Genomic DNA, 21819 nt, shown 5'->3' on the forward strand with positions numbered 1-21819 from the left:
CTCCAACCCCCCAGCACGCCCAAGCCTCAGACCCGAGCACTCCCCTCTGCGCACCTTGTCGGCGCCCCGGTTCCCTGCTAGCAGTCATTGCCTGTCCAACTCTCTCCACTAAATTGGAGCCTACCTGGGTGTCTAGCTCCCCCCCCCCCCCCGCCACCTTGCCAGAGACTGCCTTCAAGGCTGCGAAAGCCCTGTGTAAACTGGAAATCTCCTTGGGGCACCCCCAGTTTCTACGTCCCGCGGGAGGCAGAGGCCTTTACTGGGCACCACGCACTGGATCCTTGAGCACCTATCCTGCACTCCTGGCCCACCGCTGGGTGTTCCCACCCTCCTGCTAGCCAGAGGCTTAATTCTAAGCGAGAACGAGAACTCAGCTCAATACACCTTGGAAGAGCATACCAGCAGCAACAGACAGCTGCATCCACTCACTCCTGGTTCCAGTAAAAGCAGCACACCCAGCCTGCACCCTTGGAATAGGCAGAGCTCTGGCAGCAAGCGTGGGCACCCAGGAACCAGCACCCATTTGCCCAGGGTACATCTTGGGACCACACCGGCTAACCCAGCTGGAATTTCCAGAGACACAGGAAAATCCATCGGGCCACAATATCTGCACAGGACCTCAGGGGGAGGTTCTAATTATACCTTGGTCATGCTCCACCCGTGTCGTAGGGAAGCACAGGCTGGAGTCTAGGGTGGTGAGTGCAGAGGTACTGACCACAGGTTAGAATTTCGCAGAACCTGTGAATTGTATAGAATCAAATAACAGTGAAACCAGACATCCGGACACATAAACCTAAAGCAGCTAAAGGAGAGAAGGTGTCCAAACACCCAGAGTGACCTAAGAAGATAAAAAAATAGAGTACAAAGAAAACTAAGAGACATTGGATGGTATTCTGAAAGTTACTAAAGCAATCACATACGCACATATTATATAGGCCTGACCCCATATGCGTAAATAAGGAGGACTGTTTATTTTACTTTTAATGTGGATGTTTTGTTTTATATTGCTTTTACAGTGCTTTTGTTTTGGTATGGTTATTGCTGTGTTATTTTTTTTTCTTTCACCCCATACTTCTCTTACTTTCACATGTTGTTTTTTTATATATATATATATTGGATAGTTTGCCTTATTTTTTTATTTCACACAGCTGCTAGCTCCTTTTATTTTATTCTTGTTCTTTTGTCCTCTTTCTTCCTCTTTCCTTCCTTTATTTTCATTCTCCTCCTTTGATTGGTCTTCCTCCCTTTTTCTAGGATTACATAATAGTCTTGGTATCTTGTGTGAATTTTTTTTCTATTCTTTTTTTGTGTCTGTCTGCTCCTTCCATCACCCCTATTTACAAACCTTCCCACACTAACCCTACATACTTTTCCCCCCCAAAACTTTTCCACATAATATACCTCCTGGTCTAATACTCTAAGTATCTCTTACATTCATAATTACTCCACGAACGACAAGAGTCCTAGTAGTTAACTCTCTCTCATTCCTAGCAAGATTTCACCTTACGATACTCAAAGTCTTTCTCAACCTAAACATATCCTCTACCTAATCTGACTCCTTTACTAATCACCCCAGCTCCTCCCACATCACCCACCCTCAACACTGGAAAGGCTCTGCTGACTAGCCGATACCCCAACTCCTAATATTAAGATTTGACTAAGCATAATACTCACGAACGATGGGTAGAAACCAGAAAAACAGGACAGAGAACGCTACAAATATGAGAACCAGGAATTACGAAGAGACAGCAGAAATCACGAATACTGACCTACTAGAAATGCAAGAAGGGGAGTTCAGAATCTTGTTGTTCAATATGATGAAAGGATTCAAAACAAGTATAGAGGAGGTTAAAGGTGAATTAGAAACACTAAAAAAGAATCAGAAAGAGGTCTGGAATGAAATGAAAGAGGCAATAAGTGAAATGAAGACAGCAATTGAAAGAAACTCTGGAAGATTAGATGAAATGGAAAACAGAATATCAATATTAGAAGACAGTACATCCCAAACCGAAAACACAGTCAGCGATATACAGAAATCTTTACAGCAACAAAACCTAAACATCCAGCAATTATGGGATAATATGAAGCGCCCTAATCTACGGATAATAGGCATTGAGGAAGGGATAGAGGTACAGACCAAGGGCATCTGTAATATCTTCAAGGAAATAATCTCAGAGAATTTTCCAAATTTGGAAAGAGACTTCGATCTTCAAGTCCAGGAGGCATACAGAACTCCACTGAGACAGGACCAAAGAAAGACCACTCCACGCCACATAATAACCAAAATGACCAATATAGAGGCCAAGGAAGGAATCTTAAAAGCAGCGAGAACAAAAGGACGGGTGACATATAGAGGCAAAACAATAAGAATCACCCCAGACTATACAACCCAGGTCATGAATGCTAGGAGAGACTGGTATGATGTGATTCAGACCCTGGAAGAAAATAACTTCCAACCAAGGCTCATCTACCCAGCAAAACTACTATTCAAGATCAATGGTGAATCCAAAGTCTTTCACGATAAACAGAATCTCAAAAAATTCATGAATTCAAAGCCAACACTAGAGAAAATTCTTAAAGAAATAAACCATAAGGAAGAAAAAAGAAGCAGACTTCAGAATCAGAGAAGAGAGGAAGTTAATAAGTGGGCCACTTAAGTAAAGAAGAATGATCATACCACCCAAGAGTAGACAGAACACAAAATGGCAGAAAACAAAAATCATATATCAATAATATCTCTTAATGTCAAAGGACTTAACTCACCAATCAAAAGACATAGATTGGCAATGTGGATTAGGAAACATAATCCAAATATATGCTGTCTGCAAGAAACACACCTCACAGCCAAAGACATTCACAGGCTGAAGGTGAAAGGATGGAAAAAGATATACCATGCCACCAGTGACCAAAAAAGAGCAGGGGTAGCAACCCTAATATCCGACAAAACAGACTTTAAACTAAAACACATCAAAAGAGACAAATCAGGGCACCTCCTTTTACTAAAAGGAACACTATACCAAGAAGATATAATGATAGTAAATATTTATGCCCCAAATATGGGTGCAACCACATTTGTAAAACAAACCCTTCTGGACATAAGATCCCAAGTAGACCCAAATACAATAATTCTGGGAGACTTTAATACGCCTCTCACACCACTGGATCGATCTTCAAGGCAAAAGATGAGTAAAGACGTTTTAGAACTAAGGGAAACCATAAACCAAATGGACCTAATAGACATTTTCAGAGTATTTCAACCAGGAACTACAGAATACACTTTCTTCTCAGCAGCCCATGGAACCTTCTCCAAAATTGATCACATCCTGGGACACAAAGAAAATACCAGCAAATTCAAAAAATGTAATATAATTCCTTGCATCTTTTCAGACCACAACGGAATAAAAGTAGAAATCAACAACAGGAAACTCGAAAGAAAGTATTCAAATTCATGGAGAATGAATGATACACTATTGAATGACGAATGGGTAAGAGCAGAAATTAGGGAAGAAATAAAGAAATTTATGGAAACAAACGAAAACAGAGACACAACCTACCAAAACCTATGGGACACCATGAAGGCAGTACTAAGAGGAAAGTTTATTGCATTGAGTGCCCACATAAAAAGGACGGAGAACCACCAAGTAAAGATCCTAATGACACAGCTCAAGGATCTAGAAATTCTGCAACAGTCTATTCCCAAAGCCAGCAGAAGGCAAGAAATCATCAAAATTAGAGCAGAAATAAATGAAATAGAGAACAAAAAAACAATTCAGAGAATCAATAAAACAAAAAGTTGGTTCTTTGAAAAGATTAATAGAATTGATAAACCCCTGGCCAACCTAACCAAAAGAAAAAGAGAATCAACTCAAATTATCAAAATTAGAAATGAAAAAGGAGATATCACCACAGATAGTGAAGAAATTCAAAATATTATTAGAAACTACTTTAAAAATTTATACTCCAATAGACTTGAAAACCTGGAAGAAATTGATAGATTTCTAAGCACAGTTAACCTTCCTACACTTAGCCAAGAGGACATAGCAAGCCTAAACCAACCAATAACAACCAAAGAAATAGAAATGGCAATAAAAATTCTTCCACCAAAGAAAAGCCCAGGCCCAGATGGGTTCCCAGCTGAATTCTACAAAACCTTCAGTGAACAAATAATACCAATACTGCATAACATGTTCCGGGAAATTGAAAGAGATGGAACTCTTCCAAATTCCTTCTATGAGGCCAGTATCACATTAATCCCCAAACCAAATAAAGATACCTCAAGAAAGGAAAACTACAGACCAATATCCTTAATGAACATAGACGCAAAAATTCTAAACAAAATACTAGCTATACGCATTCAAAACTATATCAAGAAAATAATACATCATGACCAAGTCGGTTTCATCCCAGAAAAACAAGGCTGGTTCAACATACGCAAATCAATACATGTTATTCACCACATAAATAGAACCAAGAACAAAAACCACATCATCATAGCAATAGATGCTGAAAAAGCATTCGACAAAATCCAACACCCATTTATGTTAAAAACACTGCAAAAAATTGGGATAGAAGGAAAGTACTTCAACATCATTAAGGCAATATACTGCAAACCCAAAGCCAACATTATATTGAATGGGGAAAAACTGCAAGAATTTCCGCTACAGTCAGGAACAACACAAGGATGCCCACTATCACCACTCCTTTTCAATATAGTCCTTGAGACTCTTGCTGCAGCAATCAGACAAGAGAAGGAAATCAAAGGAATTCACATAGGAAGAGAGGAATTAAAATTATCCTTATTCGCAGATGACATGATCCTTTATCTGGAAGACCCAAAGAACTCAACCAAAAGACTTCTGGACCTGATTGACAAATTCAGCAAAGTCGCAGGTTACAAAATCAACCTAAAGAAATCAGTGGCTTTTCTTTATGCCAACAACGAATCCACAATGAAAGAAATAAAAACAACAATTCCATTCACTATAACCTCAAAACCAATAAAATACCTAGGAATAAACCTAACCCAAGATGTAAAAGACCTCTACAACAAAAACTATAAAACATTAAAGAAAGAAATTGAAGAAGACCTTGGAAGATGGAAAGATCTCCCGTGCTCATGGATAGGCAGAATAAATATCATCAAAATGGCCATTCTGCCAAAACTGATCTATAGGTTCAATGCAATTCCCATTAAAATACCAGTGACATTCTTCAGAGACCTAGAAAAATCAATCATGAATTTCATATGGAGAAAGAAAAGACCTAGAATAGCCAAAGCAATTCTCAATAACAAGAAACACGCAGGAGGCATTACAATCCCAGACTTCAAACTATACTATAGAGCAATAGTAGTAAAAACAGCATGGTACTGGCACAAAAACAGATATACTGACCAGTGGATTAGAATAGAAGATACAGAAACAAACCCACACATCTTTAGTCAATTAATCTTTGACAAAGGGGCCAAACACATACGCTGGAGAAAAGACAGCCTTTTCAACAAGTGGTGCTGGGAGAACTGGCTAACCATTTGTAAAAAGATGAATCTAAACCCCTATATCTCACCAAACACAGGAATCAACTCAAGATGGATCAAAGACTTAGAAATTAGACCTGAGACTGTGAAGCTAGTAGAGGAAAGCATAGGTTCAACACTACAACATATTGGCACAGGCAGTAACTTTCTCAACAAAACCTCCAAAGCTCAGGAAATTAAAGCAAGAATAAACAAGTGGGATAACATCAAACTAAAAAGTTTCTTCTCATCAAAGGAAACTATCAATAACCTAAAGAGGAAGCCTACAGAATGGGAAAGGATCTTTACCAGCCACCATTCTGATAGGGGGCTAATATCCAGAGTATACAAAGAGCTCAAAAAACTCTACACTAGCAAAACAAACAACCCAATCAAGAAATGGGCAAATGAACTAAATAGACACTTCACAAAAGAAGAGACACAAAGGGCTAATAGATACATGAAAAGATGTTCTTCATCACTGGCCATCAGGGAGATGCAAATCAAAACTACACTGAGATTCCATCTAACCCCAGTCAGAGTAGCAAGCATAAAGAAATCAAATAACAACAAATGCTGGCGAGGATGTGGGGAAAGAGGAACTCTTTTACACTGTTGGTGGGAATGCAAACTAGTTCAACCACTATGGAGATCTGTGTGGAGATTCCTAAGAAAGGTGGGAATAGATCCACCATATGACCCAGCTATACCACTCCTGGGTATCTTTCCAAAGGAGTTGAATTCAGAGAACTACAGCAACATATGCATACCTATGTTCATAGCAGCACAATTTGTAATAGCCAAAATATGGAACCAACCCAGATCACCATCAACAGATGAATGGATAGCAAAACTATGGGAAATACACACAATGGAATTCTATTCAGCCATAAAGAAGAACAAAATTATATCATTTGAAAGAAGATGGAAAGCCCTGGAGAACATTATGTTAAGTGAGATCAGCCAAGCACAGAAGAAGAAGATACATATGTTTCCTCTAATATGCCCAAACTAGGAAACACAAAGAATACCAGAGGGACTCCAGATATTGAAGGGGAAATACTAGCTAAGTTTGGATGGTAAGATAGGAGAGGAGGAAGGCCGGTCTCGATTAATAAGGGTCTACACTTGAACATGTGTAAAATTATGAATAAGACATGGTTAACCTGGACAACCATTGGTGTGTGGGGGGGGGGAAATGTGGGCGGGGGGGGGAGGGCACCAAATATAGTGTAAATGTATACTATTTATGTTCAATAAAAAAATTGTTATATAAAAAAAAAATAAAAATAAAAACAACCATAACAGCTAAATCGACTGCTAATGACCACATGACAAACTAGTACATCATTAACATATACTGAGTTATCACTACAGCCTTTAAAATATGTGCTCTCTCCTTTTTTTTTCTTATATATTTTGATGGGATGTGCAGATGGACCTCTATAAATTTTTCTTTTAGAATATACATCAGTTCCAATATTTCAGTGTCCCCTGAACCTTAGACTCATTTCATGGGAGTAGCAAGTTTGTATTACCTTGAAAGTTCCAGAGAGGAAGGAGAAGGAAGATGGCTCTACAACAGTACAGGCTTTATTAGGATAAAACCTCAGAAACAATCTTTAGTGCAAGATTGAAGCCTGTGGCTTCTTAAGACTAGAAGCTTGTATGTGTTGTTTAAGTAGATATTCAACAGGGCAGGGGAGAAAGGTGGTTAGCCATTGCTATGGGAACATTAAGGGGAGTTTGTTGGGTTCTTAGAGCTGGAATAAACAGATAATGGAAATTTTTTGTAAGTAAAGGGGTACAATAAGCAAGGGGCTTGTCTGGCACACGATAGGCATGACAACAGAAATGTTTTGATAAGCAAGAGGAAGAGTGTATTTGAGTAAGGCTTAGGAATTCCTAGTAAGCAAAGAGACCTGCAAAATTATATCTCTTCACAAGATGGAGTCAATTTTATTCAAGATTCTAATAGCCACTGAAAATAGAGAATTGGAAAGGGGAACAAAATGAGAGAAGGCATAGAAATGCCTTCTAAATTGTCAAGAACTGGATATGTCAGGTGTGGTGACCCACACTTGCATTCCTAGTACTGAGAAGGCTGAAACAGGAGGATCATAGGTTTGAGACCAGCTTCCACTGTAGTGATTCTCTCAGGAACCTAGATAGACTCTGTTTCCAAATAAAAATGAACTGAATATTAAGTATTCACTCTTTTTTTTTGGTACTGGGTATGGAACCCAGGGGCATTCTACCTCTGAGCGATAACCCCAGCCCTATTTTTTTTTATTCTCTATTTTGAAACAGGGTCTCACTGAATTGAAAAGGATCTCATAAGTAGCTGAGGCTGTCTGAGAACCAAGATCTCCTGTCTCAGCTTCCCAAATGCTGAGAATACAAGCATGTACTACCATGCCCAGCTAAGTATTCACTTTTTTTCAGTTTTATAATATGTGCATTTTATTTCAGTATGCTTAATTTTAAAAAGCTAAAGGTAGTCTAGAAAATAGAAGGTAATTATTGGGATTAAAAATGAATTTCTTTCTTAATCCATCCATTGCCTACAAATATTACTGTATAAAATTTGTACATTTACTTGTAGAACTAATATTTTTTAAGTTCTTATTTACCAGAGATGACAGATCATCTATTGCAAAATGTTAACACTTAGAATTTTTTAGGAAGTGCTTTCCACATACAAATTTCTTCTTGAAGAAAAACATCCTCCAATAAATTTTAAAAGAGAACCCAGATGAATTTTTTTTTAATTTTGGACACAAATAAGTCCATTTGAATATGTTCCACAGTTTCCCAGAGTTTAGAAGATAAAGACAGTTCTACATATTGTATTTCAAAAGCAGCACAGCTCAGTTGCGAAAACAATAAAGTGGCTTTTATCTCAGAAGAATACAAACATCATGCTAACCTTGTTATCCTAAAACAATAACAGGGTAGGTGCAATTCTGTGTTGTACCTAAGTAGGCCAGCTCTATTGTGAATGCAAACTTACCCTCTTCACTTAGGTTGACATTTTGTCCAGACTAAGAGAAATGTGTGGTACAAGATCAATAAGAAAGTAATTAAAAGTAAAAGGCTCTTAATGGTTGTAAATGAAGCTGAGAACATAAACTGGGATCTCAATAACTTAGACTTATGACTCTAGAGCCATCCTCAGTTAACATCTGCTTCTGGGGTAGGAATGTTTTTCTTTCAAAATAACATTGCTACATGAATCAACAGCTTCCAAAGGAACTATTTCCTTAGGTCTAAGACGTGAAAAATCTCATTGATCTTTGGTGAAATCTCAGTTATATAAGTAGGAAGTTATTTTTAAAGCCATACCAGATGCTTCAGTTCCTCCTCATTGCTCCCACATGGATATGCACTGTTTATTCAGAATTGAGCCAAGAGCTAACTCTGAAATAAGAAAGTTAAGCAAGACTGCCTGACAAACCAAGAGAACAGATTTGCATGCAATGGCTCTGTAAATATTCCTTGTAGCTTTATTACTTGACTGTTGGCTTTTGAGTTGCACATATACACACCCACAAAAAAAGATTTTTTTAAGCAGGCACATGGTTTCTATTCTGAATTGACAGCAGTATTATTCTTAGTTTAAATCAATTTTATGGTCTCCTCAGTGAGACTAAAACATTAGCAGATAAACTGCAATCCTTGCTCATTATTTTTCCAGAAAAAACACAACATAGTCTTTACTGTCAGAAATAATCCTTGGTAATATAAAAATGATAGGTGCTCAATTACTGTATCTCACTGAGAAAGTCTAATTTTATTCAGTGTATATCAAAATGAAATTTCAAAACTACATAAGCTTGTCTTATGCATCTTTTCGCCAAAGACATATGTATTATGATTAATGAACTAATAGTCATTTACCATCTATTTCCATGTATGATATAATTTACTATATTTTCACATAGAACCAATTTCATCAGTTTTTCTAATGCATCTCAAAAAACATGTAATTTCACTGTTGCAGCTCTAGAACCTAAAACAGTACTAAACACCAAATAACTGGAATGAGGGACTGTACATCAGATATCAGAGTAACCTCAGTTTTTAAAGCCACAGCTTTTCCTTTCTAATGAATCAGTTGGTAATTATCTTTGCCTGTGTGAACCATCACTTTATTCTCCACTATAAATTTTGTTAAGTCACCTCTTATCACCTCAAATATATATTATGATTAATGAGTATGAGCTAATGGTATCATTTTCCATTTATTTTCGTGTATGGTATAATTTACCATATTTTCACATAGAACTAATCATATCTTAAAATAAAATTAACCACTCATTTGTTTAAATTGCTCTAATGTTTTTATAATGCTTAGAATGAATGCCAACCTTCTTATCAAGGCCTTTAAAGTCATGCATGATTAAGATTTTTATTTATTTACTTACTTTGAAACTTATCTTTTACCATTTTTTGGTCTCTATACTGAAGATTATTTTCATTTTAGGCATTCTTTCTTTTAATAATGACCCAGTAGCTTCTATTATACCAGCCCTCTTGAGATTACAATTTGAAACCTGAGTGGAAATTTTATATAACCTAAAGAAAATTCGCTGTGTGTGATGACACACACCTGTAAACTTGAGAGGCTGAGACAAGAGGATTGAAGTTTTGAGACTATCCTCAATAATTATCAATTCCCTCAGCAATTTAGCAAGACCTTGTTTCAAAATAATTTTAAGAAGGACTGGAGGGGGTCCAGGACCATGACTGCACCATGGGTGATTTCTCCAGGACCAGCAGGTGGCTGGTCATAAAATACTTCTGGGAAGATGGCGATCGAGAAAAGCAGCATTTACGAGTCCTGCTAACACTCAATCTCTGTTGCCACAAAATCAGCGCTTTACATAGCCAGAAAACACTATCAATGGAGAAATAAAAACTATAAATAAAAGGGACAAAGAAAAAAAGACTAGAAAAACAACCAGAGAGGAGAAAAGAAACTGGCCTGCCTGGCCTGCCTTGCCTGCCTTGTGGTGGCAGGACTGCACCGATGCCATCTTACCTCACAGCACCAGGTTCCAGAGAGGAAAAGATAAGCAAGGAGCTGAAGTGAGCAGCTGGAGATCAATTGGTTGTAATTCAGCAGTTTTTTCAGTGCAAAGAGCATCTAAAACTTTCAGCATCCATGTTCATCATGGCCTCCAGGGATTCAGAGCAGAGCAGAAAACCAGAAAAGAAATGTGCCAGTATTGCAGCTGAGGGCATGGTGGCAGAACTATATTGTGAGCAGCAGTGGCAAGTTCACCATGCCCATGGGAGCTTCAGACCAGCATGCACCAAAAACATAAGTGAAATTGCAACACCTACAGGATAAATCCCAGTGCTGCACCCCTAGGGACTCCCACAGCTTCAGTAAACTCCCTGGGTCTGAGATATTGCACTTCAACCTAGGGAAGGAGTAGTGCTAGCAGAGATAGCACACCCTAGTCTCAGCTCCCTGTGGGAAAATGCCCAGCCTGGGGCCACCAGGGTCTCATACAACCTCAACTAACTCCCTTGGTCTGAGACTTTGTGATAAAATCCAGTAAAGGAGTAGTGGTGGCTGAGATTACCACAAAACTCCAGAGCATATGTGAAGTTGTGGTGACCCAGATGAAAACCCAGAGAATGCACAAACTTCAGAAATCATGGGAAAGAGGAAAAACAATAGAGCAATGAGCTACCACAATATCAGAACCTGATAACACAGAAATTCAGAGATTGCTAGAAGATCAAATCATGAATGCATCTGTAGAAATAATACAGGACCTTCAAAAAGAATTTAGAGAGAGTCTAAAAGAAATAAGAATGCCATCATTGAAGTAAAGTCATCAATTCAAATTATTAAACAATTGATTAGATCACATGGGAAATAGAATCTCACTCATAGAAGATGATCATTCCAAAAACGATTGCATAGTTGTCATAGAAGATGATCATTCCAAAAACGAATGCATAGTTGATAACATAGAAAAAAACAATTCAATAGCAGGAATTGAACATTGAAGAAATATGGGCCCATTTTAAGAGAGCTAACCAAAAAATAATCTGAATACAGGAGGGAAAAGAATATAAAACCAAAGGGATCAATAATCTTTTCAAAGAAGTAATAGCAGAAAATTTTCCAAACATAGAGCAAGAGGTTGATACACAGATTCAGGAAACTCATAGAATTCACTTTAGACAGGATCAGAGAAAAGGTTCCCCACACCACATAATAGTCAAAATGACCAATGTAGAAGCCAAGGAGAAAATCTTAATGGCAACAAAATCAAAAGGACAAGTGACCTTCAGAGGCCAATGAATAAGAATCACTCCAGACTTCCCAAACCAAGTCATGAAAGCCAGAAGGGCCTGGAGTAACATATTCCAAACTCTGAAAGAAAACAACTTCCAGCCAAAAATTTTCTACCCAGCAAAACTATCTTTCAAATTAGATGGGAAAACAAGAAGCTTATATGAAATACAGAAACTGAAGGAAGTTATAACTTCAAAACAAGCGCTAGAGAAAATGCTCAAAGAGGTTAACTACAAAGAAGAAATAGGTAATACATGACAGAACCAGAGAAACAAGAATTTCCATTTAGCAGACAACTAAGCAAAGAAAAATAAACAGTATTTAAAACAGAAATAAAATCTTAACATGTTAGGAATTAAAAATCATCTCTCAACAATCACACTAAAGGTAAATGGTCTCAACTCCTCAATAAAAATACATAAGGTGCCAAAATGGATTAAAAACCAGAATCTATCTATCTGCAGCTTTCAAGAAGCACATCTTACAAGTAAGATAGTAACAAACTTAAGGTAACGGGATGAAGCAACTTAATCCATGCTAACATAACTCAAGGGCAAGCAGGGGTAGCAACGATGATATCACACAAGTTAGACTTAAAACCCAAACTTACTAGAAGAGAAAAAGGTCATATTTTACTGGTAAAAGGAACAATCCAACAAGAGGAAATAGCAATAATCAACATGTATGCCCCAAACATAGTTTCAGCTACTTTCATAAAACACTTTGTGACATGAAGTCACACATAAATTCCAATAAAATAATACTGGGAGACTTCAACACACCTCTCACAACACTAGACCAATCTTCCAGACAAAGGGTCAGTAAAGATGCATCATACTAAAGAACACTATTAATCAAATGGATGTGTTGGACACACAATATTTCACCCAACTACAGCACAGTTTATATTTTTTTCACCTGCTCACAGAACCTTGTCCAAAATAGATCACATACTGGGACACAAAATGAGCACTAGCATATTAAAAAAATGTTACATAGTTCCCTGTGTCTTTTCAGACCATAATGTAATGAAATTAGATATCAACTATAAGAAAACCCAGACAAACCACATAAACATGTGGAGACTGAACACCACACTTCTGAGTAAAGAATGGGTCATAGAAGACACAGAGGGTAAAATCAAGAAATTTTAGAAACAAACAAAAATAGAGATCCAACATATCAAAACCTCTGGAACACTTTGGAGGCAGTATTAAGAGGAAAATTTATAATACTGAGTGCTCACATAAGAAAAACAGAAAATCTTCAAATAAATAACCTAGTGACACACCTTAAAGCCCTTGAAAAACAGGAATAACCTAACCCCAAAGCCAGTAGAAGACAGGAAATTATTGAAATCAGAGCAAAATTAAATAAGTAGAGAATTAAAGAAACAATAGAGACAATCAACAGAACCAAAATCTGGTTTCTCAAAAAATTTAACAAGATAGATAAGCCACTTGCCAACCTAACTGAAAAAGAGAGAGAATAAACCCAAATTATGAAGATAAGAGATGAAAAAGGAGATATTACTACTAACAGTGTAGAAATCCAGAGGATTATCAGAAACTACTTTGTAAAACTATACTCCAACAAAATGGAAAATCTGGAGGAAATTGACAACTTTCTGGATAAATACAACCGCCCTAAACAGAGTCAAGAAGATACAGAAAATGTAAACCAACCAATAGCAATCAAAGTGATTGAAACAGCAATAAAGAGCTTACCATCAAAGAAAAGTCCAGGACCAGATGGTTTTGCAAGTGAATTCTATAAAACCCTTATATAAGAGCTAACCCCAATACTCCTCAAATTATTTCATGAAATAGAAAAAAGCAGGACTGTCCCAAATGCATTCTATGAAGCCAACATCACACTAATACCAAAACCGAATAAAGCCAGTTCAAGGAAGGAAAACTACAGGCCTATATCTCTGATGAACTTGGATGCAAAACTATTAAACAAAATACTACCAACATACATTAAAAACCACATAAAGAAAATCATACAACATGACCAGGTAGGCTTCATCTCAGGGATGCGAGGTTGGTTCAATATATGAAAAATCAATCCATATAATTCATCATATAAGCAGAATCAAAGACAAAAATCACATGATCATTTCAATAGAAGCTGAAAGGGCATTTGATAAAATCCAACATCCATTTATATTAAAGCACTGCAGAGAATTGGAATAGAAGGAACATATCTCAAAATCATAAAGGCAATCTACAATAAGCCTACAGCCAACAGCATATTAAATGGGGAAAAACTTTGAGAAATGCCCTTAAAAACAGGAACAAGACAAGGATGTCCATTTTCACCACTTCTCTTCATTATAATACTAGAGACTCTAGCCAGAGCAATAAGGCAAGAAAAGGAAATCAAAGGAGTACAAATAGGAAAAGAAGAACTTAAACTTTCACTACTTGCAGATGACATGATACTATAATTAGAAGACCCAACAACTCAACCAAAAGAATTATAGAACTGATCAACAAATTCAGCAATATTCATAGCTGCATATCTAGAATATACAGAGAACTCAAGAAATGCAACACTAAAACAACACAAATAATACAATAAAAAAAACAGGCAAGTAACTAAATACAGACTTCACAAAAGAAGAAATTTAAATGGCCAATAAATGCATGAAAAAAATGCTCAACATCATTGGCAATCATAGAGATGCAAATCAAAACTACCCTGAGATTTCATCTAATCCCAACTAGAATGGCAATCATTCAAAACACAAACAACAACAAATGCTGGCGAGGATGGAGAGAAGTGGGAACTCTAAAACATTGTTGGTGGGACTGCAAATTAGTGCAACCACTTTGGAAAACAGTATGGAGAATCCTCAGAAGAATGGGAACAAATCTACCATTTGATCCAGCAATACCACTTCTGTGTATCTACCCAAAAGAAAGGAAACCAAACTACCAAACTAATGCATGTGTATCTATGTTCATAGCTGCACAATTCACCATAGCCAAACTATGGAATCAGCCAAGATGTCCATCAACAGATGAATGGATTACAAAACTTTGGGATATGTACACAATGGAATTTTACTCAACCATTAAAAAACACAATTACATCATTTTTAGGGGAATAGATGGAACTGGAGGACATTATGCTAAGTGAGATTAGTCAGTCACAAAAATAAGAAATCTGATGCTTTCCCTAATTCGTGAAAACTAAGGAGAAATAAGGCATAGGAGGAACTCTGGATGAAAAAGGAAATCCTAATGAGGAGCAAACAAGACAACCTAAATGAGGGGATAAGAGATGGGAAGAAGGAAATTCTCTAAAACACGCAATGTACTTAAACATATTGAAGTTATCCACTATGCTAAGAATGGAAAGGAGGAATGGGGAAGGATGGGGTGAAAAATGGGTAGGGTCTAAATGGGAGATGTGTACATGTATGTCCACATAATATTTTTACCCCAATATGATGTATGAATACAATGCAGCAGTAAAAATAATTTTTTAAAAAGGGGATGGAGTGCTGGGAGTATAGCTCTGAGGTAAAATGTCCCTGGGTTCAGTCTCCAGTACAGAAACAATACAACATAACACAATGCAAATCAAATCACAACAAAAACAAAAAGCCATCCAATATTGAAAGCAGGGAGCCAGATTATTAAAATTTCACAAATATATGCTTTTCCCCTATGGTACTCTCCAGTCTTACAGCCCAGGTTGGATAGAAATCAAGCAAAATATTCTTATCTTGAGAAATCAGAAAAGGGAACTTGGGGCTGCCTATGTGGCTGAATATTGAGGGTAATAAATTGTAAAAAGGAGAGAACTACAGAAGTAAAAACATAAAATCTATATATAACACCACTCAAATCTTCTTGGCTAAATTCTAAACTTCAAATTTGTGGGATGAGATTCAAGGGAGCTTGGAAAAGACAATTCAGAGAATTTAGTGAATGCACACTGTAGGAAAGCCAAGAATTGGAAAATGGGCTTCTGTCAAATTAGTCTGTCTGGGTAAATACATAGAAATTTTCATTAAAATCCCAGAAGAACCATATTTTAAGATTAAAGACTAAACACCATGACTAGGTGACTCACCAATAACTAAAGTACATCATGAGAAGAAAAGACTCTTCAGAGGAAGGCAACTGAATCCAGAGTCCCTGTAGCCCATCAATAAAATTCTCAATACACAATAAAAAAAACAGACATATAAACATATGAGGACACAGTATGATCTATAGTCAAGAGAAAAGAATAGTTAATAGACAAATATAAACCAGATTTTAGGATTAATAGTCAACTCCAAAATAATCATAATAAATATGTAGGAGAATTTGAAAGAAAAATTGATAAAGATAATAAGTAATTTCAGGATATATATGAAAATCTTTTTAATAAATAAAATTCCTGAAACTAAAAACATCCAAATTTAAATTTCCTTAGAATTTGTTGTGAAATGGATATAACAGAAAGATTAGTTAATTTAGAGACAACCAAGAGAAATTAGCTGAGCTAAAGCCCAAAGAGAAGCATGATGAAAAGGATGGTGAACAGGGCCTCCCATAAATAATTTGAGACAGCATAATGTGACCTAACCTATCATGTATGTGTGTGCATGTGTGTGCATATGTGTTGTGTGTGTGTGTGTGTGTGTGTGTGTGTGTGTTTAAATTCAGTTTTAAACTGAGTCTATTCTGAAGATCAAGATGATTCCATAGGTAGCAGTGGAATCAGTCTTTTTCTGCAGGAGATATCTAGAGATCTAGGAACAGTTGGTTCATCCTGTGGCAGCAGGAAAAGATGAAGACCCTTGGGTACAGGGTGCTGTGATCTCTGTGATGATGGCCCTCCATAATGCAGCCACCCCTTCTTGCCCTCAAGGTACCTTGCATGTAGTGAAACTCAGGCTTGTCATGTGCAGAAAGAGGCTGGCTCAGCCTAGCCTTAACTCCCACTTCTACCAAATACCAGGTAGCTCTCTGCCACATCTTCAAGCTTCTGCATCTATTGTTTTAATCCAAAATTCTGCTGCTAAAACAGACTTGTCGGTTCTACTTGCATTAATACCACACTGGGATCCTGAACTTCACAGCCTACTTCTTGAATATGGAATAGTCTCATTTCTGTGGCCTGGCTTGCAGGTACAAGAGAGGTGACCAGTTCTCAGGGTTCCAAGTACTGAATAAATTGGCACCTTCTCCCCAATCTCCATTGTTTCCTTCAGTCCTTACTCCTAATCCCACAAGTGCTCTCTAATTCATTTCATATACCTATGGACTTTAGATTGAAGGAAGAAAATCCTTCTTGATTTCCTTGCAATTACTAGCAAACTTCCAGGCCAGGAGAGTATATTTTTACTTCTGTGGTTTAATCTCCCCTCTCTTTTAATTAGAACCATCTGGCTGGGTGTGGTGGCGCATGCTTGTAATCCCCGTGCTTGGGAGTCAGAGACAGGAGGATCGCGCTGGTTCGAAGCCAGCAATGCTGCCTTATGAGACCCTGTTTCCAAATAAAAATAAAAATAAAAATAGGTCTGGGAGTGTAACCTGGAGGAAGAAGGGTTTCCAGGAACCCCAGTACCACCAAAAAAAAAAAAAAAAAAAAAAAAACCATCTGTGGCTTCATCATTGCAGAAGGAGGAAAAGTCTTCCCATTCCACAGACCCATGCCATGAGCAGTGTTCCACAAGGTTACTACTGAGTTATTAAGAGCAAAAGGAATTCAGAAAATCTGGAAAAACCCCTTTTAAAAAAATTGACTATTGCTTTATATTCTTATTTGTCAAGGCAGAAGTTGACAGATATCTTTTATTTATTTATTTATTTAGTTAGTTAGTTAGTTTGTATCCATGTACTGGGGGTTTGGACATAGGGTCTTGCTAGGTTGATGAGAATCTTACTACTTTCTCAGGCTGTTCTTAAACCTATGATTCTCCTGTCTCAGCCTCCCAAGTACAGGGATTACAGGCATGTACCACCATGCTTGGCCTTTATTTTTTTTCCAAAAATGCTTCTCTCAGAGAGAGAGAGAGAGAGAGAGAGAGAGAGAGAGAGAGAGAGAGAATTAATATATTTTTCAAAACATTATTATTACTCGATATTTTGTTTTACGTATGATTGTGCCGTACGTACAGAGCTATAAGGTATAAATCCATTTCAGTATTATATTGATAAGTGAGTTCTGAAGCTCCTGGCATTTCAGACAGAGATGATTATTATGAGATTCTCATATTAAGGAAGGATGCTGCTATGGTCATGAACCTCATGGTATTGACTTATGAAAGTGACTCCTCTTTTCTCCAACTCTCTGTGAATCTGTTACCAAATCAAATGTAAGCTTCTCCAAATATTTCTTTATTTATTCTTTGTCATTATTTTTTTATTTATTCTTTGTCAGCAAAGAAATAAAAAATGTAAACACAAGGGAAAGAGAAAAAGAAGACTAGAAGAACAACCAGAGACCAGAAAAGAAACCACTCCATGTTGCGGAGGTGCACCAGCGCCATTGTGCCTCACAGCACCAGGCTCCAGAGAGGAAAGGTAAACAAGAAGCTGAAGTGAGCAGCACAACTATCTATTAAATTAGATGGGGAAATAAGAAGCTTCCATGACAAACAGAAACTGAAGGACTTTATGTCTTCAAAACCAGAGCTTGAGAAAATACTCAAAGAGATTAACTACAAAGAAGAAATAGGTAATACACACCAGAACCAGAGAAACAAGATTTTCCATCCAGCAGACAACTAGGCAAAGATGAATAAACCATATTTCAAATAGAAATAAAATCTCAACATGTTAGAATTTAAAAGTTATCTCTCAATAATCACACTGAATGTAAATGGTCTCAGCTCCCCATTAAAAAGACATAAAGTGGCCAGGCGTGGTGGCGCATGCTTGTAATCCCTGCACTTGGGAGGCAGAGACAGGAGGATCACGCAGGCTTGAAGCCAGCTGCACACGCTGGCTTAGGAGACCCTGTTTCCAAATAAAAATGTAAAAATAGGTCTGGGAGTGTAGCCCAGAGGTAGAAGGGCTTCCAGGAACCCCAGTACCACAAAAAAAAAAAGGCATAAAGTGGCAAAATGGATTAAAAACCAGAATCCATCCATCTGTTGCTTACAAGAAACACACTTTACAAGTAAAGAAAGTAACAAACTCAAGGCAAAGGGCTGGAGCAAGGTAATTCATATTAAGTAGCCATTGTAACAAATGTGAAGTAGAATTTCACTATAGTTTTTATTTGTATTTCCTTAATGATTAGTTATATTATGATAATGATGAGTGATATTCATGTGTTTATTAGTCACATAAAAATCTTTGGGGATTCATTATCTATTTTAGTTTTTACCTACTTCTAAATTGTGTTGTCTACTTTTATTGTTATTAATTTTTAGGAATTATATTTGGAATATTAATATATCTTCAGATATAACATTTGGAAATATTTTATCCCATTCCATTCTATCAGTAACTTTTAATTCAGTTTACATTGTCTTTGGATGTACAATATTTTTCTATTTTTTTATGAAGTTTGTTTGTTTATTCTTTTGTAGCCTGTGCCTTTGGAATCATATCCAAGAAATCACTGCCAATTTCAATGTTGTGAAGTTTTATGACCCTGGTTTTCTTCTAAAAGTTTATAGTCTTAAGATTTACATTTAGATTTTTTATCTATTTTGAATTAATATTTGTATATGGTGTTAGGTAAGGGCCCAAATGTATTCTTTTTCATGTAGTTATTATTTTTCAACAATATTTAGTGAAAAGATTATTATTTCCTTTACCAAATGTTTTTGGAAACCTTGTCAAAAATAACTTGATCATATATGGAAAAAATATCAAAGTTAATCAGGAAACCAAGCATGGGAAAGAGGGAGGGGGAGGGGTGCTTAGGGATTGGGTAGGGGCTGATTAGGTGATGTGTGCATGTATATCTCCACAAGTTTTTTATCCCATTAAGATGTATGAATACAATGCACCAATAAAAGTTTATTTAAAAAAAAAGAAGTGAGAAAATTTTGAATTAAATAGTATCTCAACTCAAATTTTTATAGTATATTCTCTCCAACTTCAACTGTTATCTCCTCTGAATTATTTTATGTCAGGGGCCAGCTGTGATTGCAGGAGAGTTTTCACAGTGAGATTCCTCAAAAGAAGAAAGCATAAAGAGATGCTTTCAGAAGAACCACAATGAATTTTGTCTAGGGACCTGTTCTTTGTATAGGGTTCTGGGCAAAATGGTGCATGTCTCTGCCAGCACAGATGTACACAGGTTTCTTGTATTTTCTCCATTATGCTTATATAACTAAGTGCTCATCTGTGGCTGTGCAAGATGAGTGAGGAGTCTTTACCCCTGGCCTGTACTTCCTTTAGGCCCCATGGTCCAACCCCAACAGGATGGCAGTGCTGTTTAACTTGGCCCAGAGATCAATGTATTGGGCCCAAAGACCATAACAGCAATGGAGGTTGCAACAGGTGACTATTAGTCCTCCAGTCACACTGGTGAGGATAGTCAATACCCATCTCTACCTAGTGAGTTCCACCAGGTTGTGAGTGGATCATTTCATAAGGCCAAAACAGCCTGCACCACTGCATCAATTTTCACTAAGGCTTGCTGTACCTGATGCTGGTGGTCTGAAAGTTATAAACAGCATTCTATATGAAGAAGAGAACACATTCCACCTTAGGCAGCAATGAGCATATCTAATACTGATCTATTCTGCAAAACCACCTTCTAACAACTTGGTGGTTTTCCCATTAAAAGGGAAAGAGCCCAATGGATTGTGTTGAAAGCTTCTGCAATGTGTTAGGCTAAGGCTTTTATCTGTAGCTCTTTATCTATAGTACTGACCCATGGAATGAACAAAGCTAACAGGAAGAACCACCATGCAGCCTGGTGCGCGTGGTGCCAACGGTGGTATATAAGGTCCCAATTATTAAGTTATAGGTAAGAATTGGGAGTGTTTATTCCTGTATGTATGGCTTCCCCAGCTACACCTTTCTGTCCAATGAGCAGGAAGGTATGGCCAACCATAATGTCCACAATTCCAGAGATAATCATTTGGGAGGAAATAAGTGGGCTTGATTCTTGTTAGTTTCTGTTCATCCTACCACCAGTTGGTATCCAGTGAGTGACACTTTGACATAGTTCTTTGGCAACTATTCAAGGACTTGACTGGCTACAGACAAGTTTTATACAAAAAGGTGCTATGCTTGCAAGCTTTACATGTTCCCCTATTAACCAGCCCCACCCATTTTCTAGAGTATATCCCAGCAAGGAGTGGGGGTGGATATTAAGGTCTCAATGCAGCAAATCCTCTAATAAGTAATGTTGCTCATCCCATTCTGGGCTGCTGTAGTTCCTGGTTAGTAAGGTAGTCCAATTGTTTGCAGAGTTGGAGTGATTCATCATAGGAAAACTTCAACTGCTTCCACTGGTAGCTCAGTGCAAACCCTGCGGTAGGAGGTATTGTGCAGTCTCTCAAAGGTGTGTGCCCAGGAAAGCAGGCAGTTACATGTCATTAGACTGGACAGTATGATAGGAAAGAGAGACAAGCTGTTATAATAGGTAAGTCCTTACCTTCCAAGAGGACGCAGAAGACATGCTCATCTTGTGAGAGGACAGTGGCTGGAATGATGGTCATTTTAGCGTAATTTTGGTGTAGTAACACCAAAGCACCCTAGGTAGGAGTCAGGGTTAGGAACATCCTCCACAGAATTCAAGGGAGTAAACCATAGTCTTATGGCATTTGTACCTTTCAAAATTGTGCTATCCACCTATAGGGGAAGTATGACGTGTACCAGGAAGCTATCCAAGGGTCCAGTTGTAACTGGGCCTTCTGTATTAGACCGCATGGCTCCAGGAGTGAATCCCATGCATCCTGAGAAGCCTGCACATGACAGGACCACTCCTAGATATCTCGACATTCCAGGGCAAAGGGTTTAGGTGCAAAGAGTAAGAGGGCTCCTTCTCTCACCTCTGGTCACAACCA

General features: G+C 37.5%; 1 pseudogene across 1 annotated transcript in view; it reads right to left on the reverse strand.

Annotated features, from left to right (window-relative positions):
• The window catches only part of LOC308272033 (nuclear migration protein nudC-like), a 104850-nt pseudogene extending 83379 nt beyond the window's left edge, over positions 1–21471 (reverse strand). Inside the window, exons 1-2 of the transcript in view lie at positions 21408–21471; positions 20448–20461 (exon numbers count right to left, since the gene is read on the reverse strand). The product of the transcript in view is annotated as a nuclear migration protein nudC-like (transcript). The remainder of the gene's footprint in view (positions 1–20447; positions 20462–21407) is intronic.
• Between the last annotated feature and the right edge of the window lie 348 nt (positions 21472–21819).

Source organism: Muscardinus avellanarius, assembly GCF_963383645.1.
Source record: "Muscardinus avellanarius genome assembly, chromosome: 1".
NCBI lineage: Eukaryota > Metazoa > Chordata > Mammalia > Rodentia > Gliridae > Muscardinus > Muscardinus avellanarius.